Consider the following 13,232-nt stretch of genomic DNA (forward strand, 5'->3'; position numbering starts at 1 on the left):
ACAAAAAATGCATTAAACATACACAGTATAAACATAACAAATCAAAGATGAAGAGTGACAGAATGAATTTAAAGAAAAAAAGGCAATAAAACCTTTATCAGTTATTTCACAGTTAGCACAACCCAACATCAAAAAAAAAAACCAAATAACACAATATAAAAGTAGCCAGAAAACTGAATACACATTCTTCCAAAGAGGAAATGTGGATGGCCAAAAGGCACATGAAAAGATGCTCAAAATCACCTATCATCAGGGAAATGCAAATCAAAATAACAATAATACATCATCTCACAGCTGTCAGAATGGCTGTCATCAAAATGAACACAAAGAACAAATTTTGGCAGGGATATGGAGAAAAGGGAACACTTATACACTGTTGGTAGGAATGAAAATTAGGCAGCCACTATGGAAAACAGTATAGAGATTTTTCAAAAAAATAAAAATAGAATTACCATATGAGTCAGGAATTCCTCTTCAGGTTATATAGCTGAAAAATAAAGCACTAATTTGAAGATATACATGCACCCCATTGTTCATAGCAGCATCGCTTACATTGAGTTGAAAGCAACTTAATTTCTCATCAACAGATAAATGGATAAAGATGTGATACACACACACCAGCGGAAAACTACTCACCCATAAATAGTATGGAATTTTGCCACTTGCAGCAACGTGGGTGGACTTGGAAAACATTATGATAAGTTGGATAAAGAGAGATAAATACTGTACGCTATCACCTATATGTGGAATCTAGAGAATACAACATACTGGTAAATATATCAAAAAACAAGCAGACTCACAGATAGAGAAAACAAACTAATGGTTACCAGGGGGGAGAGGAGCAAGATAGGAGCACAGAATTAAGTGGTGCTGGTGGTTTAATCACTAAATTATGCCTGACTCTCGCAACCCCACGGAATAGAATCCACCAGACTCCTCTGTCTGTGGGTTTTCCTAGGCAAGAATATTGGAGTGTGTTGCCATTTCTTTCTCTAACAGAATTAAGAGGTAAAAACTATTGAGCTACTAGGATATATTGTACAACATAGCCATTATTTTATAATAACTACAAATAGAGTATAATCTTTAAAAATTGTGAATCATTGTATTGTACACCTGTAACTTAAATACTATTGCACAGCAACAATAGTTAATTAAAAAAGGACAAGATCCAACCATAAACTGCCCATAAAAGCAGCTTACATAAATTTATTGGTGACTCCCTTAAGATTTATTAAACACAAATTGTGTATTAAGTGCTTAAAACTTTGGAAAAAGTAAAATAAATCACTAGAAAGTATGATAGCAGTATATCAGTTTTGCTATGATTATTATGATATTCAGTCTGATATTAAAATTCAATTATCATCAGTTATAAATCTGATTCCTCAGTTACTCATTCCCCAAATCATCTGGTCTATTTCTGCTGATTTTCAAACTCTTTTTTTCTTCATTTTACAAAGCATATTTTCCATGAAATGTCTTTTTACTTCTTTACTCACTCACGAACCTGTTAAATTCTTAATCTGATTTGGACATTACCCTCTAAGTGGGATAGTTTCATTCTTCCTCTCAAGTAATAGAAAGCACTCATTGAATTTCATATTGTAGCTTAAAAGCTATCTCTTTACTCTGAATTCTTAGTAAATATTTTTTTTTTCCTGCTTGAAAATGCTTATTTGTAGATGTGTTCAGTTTGTTGAGTGTTGTTTTCCTCTCTGGTTTGATTGTAAACACCTAATGGCTGAAATTAATTGGGTGGGATTTTAGGTTTTTAAAAAACTTTTCCCAAAGTTTTAAATGTTTAATACAAAATTGATATATAATAAATATAAAGAGAGTCATTTATAAGTTAGTGTAAGTTTTTAATCACTAAGAAACCAATGGCTGCATGTTAGGAAACATTTCTGTGGAATGTCTGTTCATCCATCATGCTTATTTTCCTCTTGGTATTGCAAACTGCAAATGTTTTTCTACTATTAGCATACATACCTGCACATTATCCCTCATGAGTTTCCTTTGCTACAGCCTTTTCCCCAAATCTGTCATTATGCTTTCATTGTGCATTTTAATGCATAATGGAAAACCTGCATGCATTGTGAGCAGTGGCATAATGTATTCTTCAGGGTGATAAGTTATGTTTAATGTAATGTCAGTTCCTCTCTCTGAATTTACTCTGTTCTCAGTAGATGTGTTTCAAATTAATAGAGCATTAGTCCCTAATCAAGGAAGTATTTAGGAATACATTTTTAATTAAAATGAACTATGGGGAGGAATAAATAGTGTTAGACTTTTTGTGTTAATTTGACATAATACACTACTCATGAATCTTTGTGCATTATTAAAGATTAGATCATTTCTGTAAACCCATATAAAATTAAGGTAAATGGAAAGAAGCAGATTTATTAGAACATTTTTAAAAGCTTAAAATAACAGAGGCTGTGATATAAACCAAATCACATAGTGTACACTTTTAAATTCCTAAAGCAATTTTGTAATCAAGCTGTCTCCTTGCTTACAAGCAAAGAACACTAAAAGACAGATGCATCACCTGTTTTTAATTACAGAGACTGCTGATCTGCCTTTGTAGCTTTATCATCTTTGTCATCAGGAAGTTCTTTCACAAGACAGCTTCAATGAACAATAATGTCAGTCTTCTTGTTTGTTGTTTGTTAAAATATATTCATTTCATTTGTAGAGCTCCAGTAAATGCACTTCTCATTTTAGGCAAGAAATATTAGAATCCCCAGTTCTAACTGCAAGGATTTCACATTTAACATTCACAAATTAACAAAAGTTCAGAATAAAAAAAAAACCAAAACACAGCAGACTCAAATCTGCCAGAATACTACCTGTGAAAAGACACAATCTCATAATCTTGCAAGACAGGTGAATTAATAATATAACTATTTTTTAATGACTGGATTCTGTGGTCTTTCTATCTTGTACAATTATTGGGAAATTATTATTGGGATTGCAATTGTTCCCTTGACACTGATCTTATTAGCAGGCAAAGCTATGTACAATTTGTAAGCCACATACTCTAGGGCATGAGTGATAACTTCCTTAGAAACCATTCGGGGTTACTTACAATGTGTCTTGGTGCAATTGGAAAATCACTTTCAAAAAGAAAGTGACTCTGGGAATTCCCTGGTGGTCTAGTGGTTAGGACTTTGTGCTTTCACTGCCAAGGGAGAGGGTTTGATCCCTGATCAGGGAACTAAGATCCCACAAGCCATGCAGCATGGCCAAAAAAGAAAAGGAATAAAAACAAGCAGAAAGTGGCTCCTTTGCCCAAAGAAGTTAAACCTCTCTTCTCTGTGGAGCAACTCATGGTTGGTCTTTGAGTGAGGTTCAGATCCAAAATATCAAAAAGGGAAGAAATACTAATACCCTGGAAAGATAACATACCAGCACGCTCCACTTACAGTGAGAATCAAAACCAGGGATAATAAGCAAACTAAGAACCACTAGCAATAAGTTGTATTGAACTTTGAAGCAAAAAATGAGATTTGTGTCACAGATCAGTCAAAAGATGATACAACTGAAAATAAATTACTTACTGACGCACACTGAATAAGGATTATCGTCAAGGCTTTGTGATGAGGATCCAAAGAAAAATGATAAAAAATGTATTATATATCTTCTATAATTCATTTTATACAAATAAATATATGCTATCTGTAGTTATAATAGAACATGGGTCCTAGAGGGTTTTATAAAGTTTTTATATATTTGTATATAAAAAGTTATTTCTATATTGTCCCATGTAGCTGCTTGGGAAAAGACCATAATAAATATTTTGGTTATATAAAAATAAAGTTAAAGAAACAGCACCCCAGGCCTATTTTGACTTAAAAGACACATTTGATATTCTGTCTAGCCTGAGAACTTTTCTCAAATGACCTCAAGTAGAATTATAATTCAGACTTAAAGAAACAATAAAATTTCAGCCAAGTCCATTAATAGTTGTATGTACTTAAGGAAATAGTTTTCTCTCTTCAAACTTCTCATGGATCAGCTGTAAACTGGAAACAGTAACTACTCAAAGAATTTTGTGACACTGAAAGGACAAAATGGACATTATTACACCTAGATCAATGCCTAGCACATATCAACTACTCATCTGAATATGAAAAACTGTGCATATTAGATAGTACTCTGATTCTAATGCTATCTTTCACAGTTTTCTTCTTAGCGCTCATTGTTGTCATTTATATCTACTTGAGTAATTTTTGTGTGTGTGTGAATGAATGATCACTCGTTAGGCTGGTGCTGGAGGCATGATCAATAGAAATGATATCCTTCAGTACTAACCATGGAAAACCATTTGTGGGTTTCTTACAATAAGAAGCAACTGCCTCTAGAGCTCTATGCTCAGAAGCTGTCATAATTTGGAAACTCAAAACCACACCATAAACTCCTCACCAAACCCTTGTTGGAATATAATACTGAGTCACTTTACCTGGCATGGATTAATGCCTTCATGTTCAGTCAGCCTAGTTCATATGAGCAAAAGATACAGAAATTAAACTGAGCATGTATCAGTATATAACTGTAAATTTTTTATTTTCTTATACATTGATTTTTAATATATTCATATTTACATATGTTTATTTACTATACTAAATATAGAAATATTTAAATCATATATTAAATGATATTTAAGAAATTATATTTAATTCTATAAAAATAAAGTATTTTATACATTTAATATATATTTCTATATTTTCAGGTTTTTTCTTTCAGTCCTGTCAGGTATAATAGAACTCAGAGAGTTTGGAGGCATTTTATTAATGCTAATGTATTGGAAAAGGTAGAGGCGAAATAAAATAAAACTCATGTTGTTCTATAGACAAATATTTAAGTATCAGGCTAACCATTGCAAGGAAGTAAGAAAAAGCACAATTAGAATTTTAAAATATTTTATTAAACCACTCTCAGTATTTTTTTACATTTATATATATGTATTTACCTGATAATATACACAAAAGTCTACCAAAATTCTGTGATAAAAATATTTCAAAATATATATACATGTGACCTGCCTTGAGTCAATGTTGAGGACGAGCTTAGGTGATGACATGATCAGGTTAAGGTAGCTATCATCTTAGTTTACCATCAAACCCAGGACAAGCTGTGCAGGGGACAAAGGCAAGGTCAAGAATACAGTGAGCAGCATCACTCATGCTTCCCTCGTTCATCCTGAGGATGCACCGACAATTCTGGGGCCTCAGGGCTGTGCTTGTTGAAAGGAATCTTAAACCAGAAGCTTACCATGTTACAACAGAGGGACTTTCTGGTTGTGCCAGAGTTACCAACAGTTGCCCTTCATTGCTTATGTAGAAAGCTGCTCTACTGCAGGCTTTGTTGCTCCTGGCCTGGACATAGCTTGCCAAGAGGTAAGAGCAAGCAGGATGCTATTTCCTTATCAAGTACCATATCTTCTTAGATTATTCTTGCATAAAAAAAGTGTCACCACCTTCTGCTTAGAGATATTGAAAACTTCTACATAGAGTTTAAAAACTATTTTTTCCCTTAAAATGCAATTTATAAGATTCACTATTAGAATAAGCTGCCACTAAAATATTTTCTTGGATTGAAAGATACTATACATTAAAACAAATTCTAAAATATATTCCTCAGCATAATAGTCTCTCAAAGTTATTTAAATTGTGGGAATATTAAGAAAATACAAAATACTGTTATCTGTACCAGTTATGAAAGTCAGTCAAGACTTCTGGATTCAGAGTCTAAATGCTAAAAACGTTGCTCTCATCCTTACCACAACAAAGGTATGAAGATGGAAGGTAATCAAATAACTCCAAATCCAAAAGAATGGTCCCTCCACAGAGTAAAGGAAGGACAACTTGCTTCTTCCAGGGATAGATTCTTAGTAGCTGGTAAGAAGAATTCAGCTAAAATTTTAACAAATTGCTGAAGTCTGAGTGTGGACTAGCATGAGAATCTAGAACCCCTAAGAGCTAAACCGGTGAATTAACTACCACTCAGGGTTCTTCTCCATGGACCTCACCAGGTGCTCATAAGGAACATTTGCACAACACCAGAGTCCTGAGAACCATCCCTCATGGTATGGGCATCCCTCCTGGAGACAGGAGGAGAAACTGTTTCTGTTAAGCCATAAAGCCTTGCCTCAATCTACCTACCTTTCTCCCCTTGGGAACGCCAGTAGAAAGGCAGCCAACCCTGTCATCTTGCGGCGCTGATAAAAGAGCATAGCAGCTAGGGGAAGGGAACAGGAAAGCACCCTGTCTAGAGGGGAAGGGCTTGTGGATATACCTTGTGCCTAGACAATTAAAGGCTGGGAAAGGTAAAATCACTGAGAATTCCTCACTCCTGAGATTCAGGCACTGTATGTACATGCTTAAGACTGAGGCCAGATTAGATCGATTGACAGAGAATTTCCTCTCCCTCCTACCCTACTGTGAGATCAACAAGCACTGAAAAATAAGTAACCACAGTCTACTTTGATGAGAGAGACAAGAGACAGGAGGCACAGTGCCAAGTAAGGATCTGACACTGAGTGTGAAGCAGACACTGACAACAATTCTCTGGTAACACAGTTCTCATCCAAAATACAAGTTATACCAGAGAAATTTGAAACCTGCAGTGCACTGAAGGCAAACGTTGTAATAATACAATCTAAACTCGGTTTTACTCCTGGGTAGATTAACACAAACCCCACACTAAAGACCTGGCAGAGGAATATGCATGCCCATTTCCAGGTATAAAGTTACTCACCTCAGTGTCTACTGTCCTATAAAAACATGTGGGTGAATCTCCAGGGCTTTATGCTAACTGGAAAGATCTAGATGTAAAGGGCTAGATAATGTATGATTCCATTCATGTCATGTCTGGAAAAGACAAGACTAGAGGGGGAGAGAATAGATCAGTGGTTACTAGTGCCTGCAGTTGGGGGAGAGGTTAATGCCAAAGGGATATGAATTAATTTGTTCTATATCTTGATTATTATACTGTTTGTTTCACATATGTATATATTTGTCAAAATTTGCAGGGTTGTAGGCTAAAATGATGAATTTTACTGTTCAAAAATTATATTCTAAACAAATAAAAAGAAATTAATCATGATGCATTGCAGATACACTGCAGATTTAAGAACATATTTTTTTTTTGTTTAAAAAAAATGGAAATGTTACACAGCAAATGTACATGCACTTTCCAGAAAGATCTTGATTTCAAAATGTCAGTAAATGGGGTATAAAAAGTACATTTTAGAAATGAAGATATACTGAGATTGTTTCCATTTTGGAGACTCACAAAGCACCTTAGTATGTTAAAGACTCCGATTGCTCTGAATAAAGAAAACCTAGAGAAGCTTTCTGAGAGTGAATACTTCTTAAAGCAATACCTTCCTGTGAAACTCACACTAAGAAAATATGGCTTACAAACTCTAGAACTTTGAAGAATTTTTTAAAAGATACTTATTTGGTTGAGTTGAGTCTTCCTTGTGGTGTGCAGGCTTAATTGGCTTAGTTGCCCTGCATCTTGTGGGATCTTAATTCCCTGACAAGGGATCAAATTCATGTCCCCTCCATTGTAAGGTGGATCTTAACCACTGGTTAATAACCAGGGAAATTGCTGGAAATATGAAGAATTTATTGCTATATATTAGCTAAGAAGCATTTTTCAAAGAAGCCAGTTTAGAGAAGTACAATTTATATAAATTATAACTAAAGAAAAACAAGAACCCTCCTAAGTGAACAAAGCAAAGAAATTGAGGGAAACAAAGGAATGGGAAAGACTAGAGATCTCGTCAAGAAACTTAGAGCTACCAAAGGAATATTTCATGCAAAGTTAGGCACAGTAAAGGACAGAAACAGTATGAATCTAACAGAAACAGAAGGTATAGAGAAGAGGTGATAAGAATACACAAAAGAACTATGCCCAAAAGATCTTAATGACCCAGATAACCATGATCGTTTGATCACTCACCTATGGCCAGACATCTTGAAGTGCAAAGTCAAGTGGGCCTTAGGAAGCATCATGATGAACAAAGCTAGTGGAAGTAATGGAATTCCAGAGGAGCTATTTCAAATCCTAAAACATGATGCTGCCAAAGTGCTACTCTCAATATGCCAACCAATTTGGATAGCTCAGCAGTGGCCATAGGATTGAAAAAGGTCAATTTTCATTCCAATCCCAAAGAAAGGCAATGCCAAAGAATGTTTGAACTACTGCACTATTGCAATCATTTCACATGCTAGCAAGGTCATGGCCCAAATCCTCCAAGCTAGGCTTCAGTAGTACGTGAACCCGAGAAATTCCAGATGTTCAAGATGGATTTAGAAAGGCAGAGGAGCCAGAGATCAAATTGTCAACATCTGTTGGATCATAGAAAAACCAGAAGAATTCCAGAGAAACATCTACTTCTGCTTCATTGACTATGCCAAAGCCTTTGACTATGTAGATCACAACAAACTGTGGAAAATTCTTCAAGAGATGGGAATACCAGACCACCTGCCCTGCCTCTTGAGAAACCTGTATGCAGGTCAAGAAGCAACCGTTAGAACCGGACATGGAAAAACATACTGTTTCCAAATAGGGAAAGAAGTACACCAAGGCTGTATTTAAATAAGCAATACTTGCTTATTTAACTTATTTTCAGAGTACATCATGCAAAATTCCAGGCTGGATAAAGCACAATCTGGGATCAAGATTGAGGGAAAAATATCAATAACCTCAGATATGCAGATGACACCACCCTTATGGCAGAAAGTGAAGAGGAACTAAAGCGCCTCTTGATAAAAGTGAAAGAGAAGAATGTAAAAGTTTGCTTAAAATTCAACATTCAAAAAACTAAGATCATGGCGTCTGGTCCCATCACTTCATGGCAAATAGATGGGGGAACAATGGAAACCAGAGACTTTATTTTCTTGGTCTCCAAAATCACTGCAGACAGTGGTTGCAGCCATGAAATTAAAGATGCTTGCTCTTTGGAAGAAAATTTATCAAAACCTTATACGGAATATTAAAAGGCAGAGAAATCACTTTGGTTACAAAGGTCTATACAGTCAAATGACTATACAGTCAAATGGTATGGTACAGTCCATACCAATACATGACTATTGGTTTTTCCAATGGTCATGTATGGAAGTGAGAGTTGGACTATAAAGAAAACTGACTACCAAAGAATTGATGCTTTTGAACTGTGGTGTTGGAGAAGACCCTTAAGAGTCCCTTGGACTGCAAAGAGGTCAATCCAGTCAATCCTAAAGGAAATCAATCCTGGATATTCACTGGAGGGACTGATGCTGAGATTGAGGCTCTAATACTTGGCCACCATATAGAAAGAGCTGACCCATTGTAAAATACCCTGATGCTGGGAAAGATTGAATTCATGAGGAGAAGGGGATGATGAGGATGAGATGTTTGGATGGTATCACCAACTCAATGGTCATGAGTTTGAACAAGCTCTGGAAGATGGTGAAGGACAGAGAAGCCTGGCATGCTTCAGTCCATTGTGTTCCAAAGAGTTGGACAAGACCGAGTGACTGAACGACAACAAAAAAAACAATACAGGCCCCCTCCTTCCAATGGGTATTTGGGTTAATTGATCGGTAGAAAGTTATTTTCTCATTAACTTCAATAGCTATGTGAAAATTGCAACCTCCTCAAAAAAAAAAAAAAAAGTTGCTGCATCTTTGGAAGTTGTGCTATGAAAGATCAAGCTGGAAATTGCCTATGGTCAGTGCTAGGTAGAGCTGGCTATGCAGACTGTGGGATTCATTAAGAAATAAAAATGAGGGGGCCATTGTGTAATAAGCAGTTAACAAAAGTCATTTGAAATACTTAAGTGTAAAACCTCTTCTTTTCTCAGTTCTCTCTCGGCTTGTCATGGTCATTTTTAAAATTTGCTATTTAATGTCCTCTCCTACTGTACTGGATGCTCTCCTGATGAGTTCATACCCTCTTACATTTCCCTGGGCTCCAACTCATAACCTGTGTGTGTTCATGTGGTAAGGGGATCAGTTTCCCCTCCCCATGGTCAGCCACCCCTATCTACAGGGACTGGGCAATCCCCACGGCTTTCAACCTGCAAATCAGCATACTACTTTCTTATATGGTTTGGGAGTGGGCCAGAGTCACCTGCTTAAGGCATTGTGGCACTTCTAAACCTGGGTGAGATGGCCACACCATGCCCACTAGGGAGAGCTTGCACCCAAGTTCCAGGGTCACCTCCTGCATTGTTAAGCACAGATCCCTGTGCTCAATCATGGAGATTCAGGTTAACCAAGTCTTTCTTGAGGCCCAGAAATTTGCATGTTGAAGAAACCCTGCCGATGATTTACAACCACATTTGGGAGTAAGATATTACTCGTGAATTTGAGGTCTAGAAACTAGTACAAAGACTAGTATGGAGAAGGTCTCGGTTTTCATATTACACTTAATTGTCGTCTGAGATATGGCTATTTTCTTAGTCTTTATTTGGAAGCAGAATTCAGCTGAGATCAGCCGTTAAAAAATATAAAAACCTTAACACCTTGCTTCTTGTAAGAGACTAAGAATTGGATGGAGGAAGTAAGGGAATAATTCAGGATTTGTTGTCACAGGTGTACCTTAAAGATGAAGTCACATAAAAGCTACTTTAAAACAATGTAATCTCATTAGAGAGAAACTTTAGCAACCTTCTACTATGTAACATAGAAGAAACAGATGGGTCTGTTTACTTGAACTGTTCTAAATAAATTTACATATTATTATATCTGTATAAAACCAGATTATTTCCGAAGAACCAAAGAAGCAAAACACTGAAAGTTTCACACACTTTTGTTCTAATTATTTCAGTATCATTATCCATAGATAATTAAATGGTTTTATAATTAAAAAGAAAAAAGTTTCAAATGTTGTTGACAGAGAAAACAACTTTTTAAGTTTTTAAATCTGTTTGAAGATAATTAAAATTGTGACAACCTATTAAAGTAGTCCCAAGTAATGCATACACACATATAAGTAACACAGTTTTTTCCCCCAGTCGCAACTCCAAATCTTCTTTCACATAGATCTTAGGGACAAAAATATGATCTTGTGACTACCTTACTATAAATATATCAATGGCTTTTTAATCATGTCAACAATACTGTCAATTGTTTAGCATGGCATAAAAGGACTTTAAAATTTGCCTGTTTTCTTTCTCACTTGTCTCCTTCATCACTCAGTTTGAAAAAAAAAAAAATACAATTAATAGAAACTTCAACTAAATAGATTTAGGAGACCAAAAGTAAGAGCTCTCAAGTCCTGCCATCATAGGAAGAAGAAAGACTCCTTTTCTGGCAAAGACTGAACCCATGAAGAGCCGTGAACTCCTTATTTACTATAGTTCTCTGAATTTCCTTTTCTTCTCTGTAAAAGCCTCTTTCCCTTGCTCTGAGGGATCTTGAATGTGGCTCACCATGGTTGCAGACCCCAAATTGTAATTCTCTGCTGATCTTAAATAAACTTAGCTTTGCTGAAGAAATTACTAGCAGTCTTTTCGTTTAAGTCAACAAGTTTTTTATACTTTCCAGACTTCCTGGACTGCTCGCTTTCATATAAGTTGTCTTGTGACTTCACTACTAGATAAATGCTTCTTTATTCTTTTAGGATGTGCTTAAACGTTCCTTCTTTGAGAAAGACTTCTCAGGTCTGTTGTAGACATCATTAGATGCTTCTTCAAAAGAGGTAAAAAAAATGAATATGAAAAAGGACAATCATAGTAGAATAGGAAAAACAACCTAGAACAGGTGTCTGGAACAGTCCTTATAATCCTGGTTTTGTGACTATGCTGTGATCTTCAAAATGCTACTCTTCCTCTCTGTCTTACTTACATCATTGATTAAATGAGAAAGATAAACCAGATGACCTGTAAATTACTTTCTTATAGCTATCTGCGTCCATGAAGCTAAGAATGAAGAGAAAGAGAGAGAGGAAAAAAAAAAAAAAACAACCCACAAACAAACATGGAATAGAATAGCAAAACACAGTCTCAGACTTTGGTCTTTCTTAAGAGACTGGAGAAAAAGATATGTACAAGTAGTGAGGCTATGTTAAGCTGCTCATAAATTAGAAGCTAGCCAACAAGAATAATTCTAACTTCTCTCATCACAAAATATTTATGATTTGAAAAAATACAAGAGAAAGAAATGTCAGTAGGTATCAAATGGTCTTGAGAGTAAAGCGTAGTGGAGACAAAACAAATCGGAGATGATTTGAATAGCAGCGATGTGTTCATTTATCAAGTATGTACTGAGTACCTACCAAGTAGGACTTTCTGTTCCAGGCAACAGAGGCTACAAAAGTGAAACGAATGGACAAGTCAACTTTGAATCCTCTCCTTACAGAGCATAATTAAGATTGTCAAATGGTAGTATTGGTTATAGCACGTGCATTTCTGGAAGGCCCAATTGGCTGAGGTTATAACTGCTTCAACAATGCTGAGCAGCTGGCTATTGGGGAAGAAGAGGCCAATGGGCTAATGGCAGCCCACTCCAGTATTCTTGCCTGGAGAATCCCATGGACGGAGGAGCTTGGTGGGCTACAGTCCATGGGTTGCAAAGAGTCAGACACGACTGAGCGACTTCACTTCACTTCAAGGATTTGACGAGGAGAACTTCAGTTCAGAAAGCAGGTATCCTAGGATGTTGTGAATTTTATTTTAAATACCATCCTAATTACTAGGAAAGACAAATGAAGCCTGAATATAAGAAGTCAGAGATTGGGGTCAAGAAGAGAGTGAAGAGTGAATATTTTCTAGTTATGATATTCAGTTGCAAATGATTCAAATTTATGATTTTAAGCAAGCTAAGCATAACAAAATAATAATGCACAAGGCAAGAAGCCAGCACTCAAAGGCAATGATATTATAGCTAAGTGAAAATTATTAACTCCAGTTGTATACTTGATTACCCTTGAGCAGTTTCAATTGATTTGGGTAAGACTCACAGATGAGGAAATCGGAGATTTAATCCTGCATTTTTGGCTCAGTTTACAGTCCTCACACAAACACTGAAGTGCAAGTCCAAGGAATTTGATAACACTGCAGAAGATATTTTTTGAGTTGTTTTTTGTATTTACAAATAATTCTAAATGATGGTTTGTTGAGCAAAAGAGAAATGTATCTGGAAATAAAGCAGAAATGTGCTAACTTGTAGATGAAAAGATCTTTAAACATTTAATCTCTTTAATATCAGTTGTTAAGTTTTTTTAGTTATTTT

The sequence above is a fragment of the Budorcas taxicolor genome, chromosome 1, assembly GCF_023091745.1.
Source record: "Budorcas taxicolor isolate Tak-1 chromosome 1, Takin1.1, whole genome shotgun sequence".
Taxonomy (NCBI): Eukaryota; Metazoa; Chordata; class Mammalia; order Artiodactyla; family Bovidae; genus Budorcas; species Budorcas taxicolor.